The following is a 1,837-nucleotide window of genomic DNA, read 5'->3' on the forward strand; positions in this document are numbered from 1 at the left end:
TTCGGACATCTCACTGCTCTGAGGATGCTGAATTGGTTCTAAATATAGGCACATCTCAGGCCAAAACTACCTACCTGTAAAAGAAACAAAATCCAACAACAAAAAACAACCACAAATCTAATCCTGAAAAACATACCAAACCCATCCATTGATTCTTGTCTAAGAATACACATGCATGTCCTCTCTTCCCCACCCCTTCTGGTTTGTTTCTTGCCCTCCTTAGGCTGCCACCATGTTGGGCAGTAACTGTGCTTTTAACATAGATGTGCATCACTCACAAAAAGAGAATCTGACAGGTTTTACAGGTGTTCTAAAATAAGATAATGTTTGCTAGCATTGCTGTTCCAGGTGGGAACATTAGTACAGAAAAGCTTGACAGCAAGCAGGTTCAAAATAAATCTACAGAACATGCTACAAGTTTCTCTATACTAATACACTTAATCTTTCCTGTGGATCACAGGAAATGCCAGAAACAGTGAGAAATGTTTAGGCTAGTATAGGAAACAGAGACCAGCTAAGCTTTTAACTATGAAATGCTTCTGAAACACTTTCTGCATAAGCACTATAGTGAGAACAGTATGATTAAACACTCATTCATTGGTGCAAGACTCTCTTCTTAGGAGTGCAAATGTAGATTGTTCTTAAAACATGTCCCAAAACAGACTCCAATAGATATCCTCCATAGTAAGTAGCAGAAACTTTAAATTATCCTTATTCCCTTAAGATATATTTGGTTTATGATTTATTAAATGTATAGCAGTAATGCTCCAAGGCCCTGATGGGCCATTACCATTGGTAGTTGTTATACAACGGTAAGACAAGTTGCTGTTCCAAAGTGCTCACTGTTAAATTCTCCAGAACCTCAGCTCCTAAAGAGATGCAGACTTTGCACTGAGGAGCACGGGGGGGATAAAAGGGGCAGATGCAACAACAGCAGCACCAACACAACAGGTGCAATGCAGCAGCTCCAGCTTGTCAGCATTTTAATTTGAAACCTCTAATGAGCACCCATCCTGTTAAACTTATGGTCCATCCAGCAGCTTGCAGGTTTGTTACGAACATCCCAGCAGCAGCGAGTGACTTTTCTGATTAGCTCAGGGAAGATTTATATGGATGTGACACAACACAGAAGTAAATCCAGATATTATGGAAAGGGAAGGTGGGCAAATCTAGCTTAACCAGGACCATCAGCACCACAACATGCCCTCAGAGTGCAAAGGCGCCAGTTTGCTGAGGTGGATAACATCTGAGGAAGCAAGGAGAAAAACTGTGCTACAGACAGAACAAGAGAGTAGAAAGCTGATATTAGCAGCTGTACAGATCAGTGCCTGTGGGCAATAAGCCCCTACATCTGGCACTTGCTTTAAAACAATACTATTACTATGCAAGAGAGCTCATCCAGCTGTTATACTGCCTGTTAAGAGTATCAAATTCATATATAGCATTTAATGAAATGCAGGAAGTGTTCCTAGACCACCAGGCCAGCCACATCACACTGCAAATGCTGAACCTTCCTCCCAGAACTACTGCATCAATAGGATCTGCTCCCTCATGGTATGGGTGACCCTTCCTGGCCAACATGAGTGGTGTACAGCTCTCCAGACTATTCAGTGTCCCAGCTCTACAGTAACAAAACAGACAGCTTCAGTGGGAGACAGGTAGCACACTCATGTTCCTCAAATCCAGAATATCCCTGCCCTGTCTTGACTTCAGTTTGTACAATACCTATCACAACACTGACTATCTTACATGGTGCCCTCTGAGCTTCTCTTACGAAATGAAGTATGACTCACACAAGTTCTTTTATGCTCCGTATGAAACAGGTCCTAAGGAATAT

The sequence above is a fragment of the Acanthisitta chloris genome, unplaced genomic scaffold (genome assembly GCF_000695815.1).
Source record: "Acanthisitta chloris isolate BGI_N310 unplaced genomic scaffold, ASM69581v1 scaffold3065, whole genome shotgun sequence".
Lineage (NCBI taxonomy): Eukaryota > Metazoa > Chordata > Aves > Passeriformes > Acanthisittidae > Acanthisitta > Acanthisitta chloris.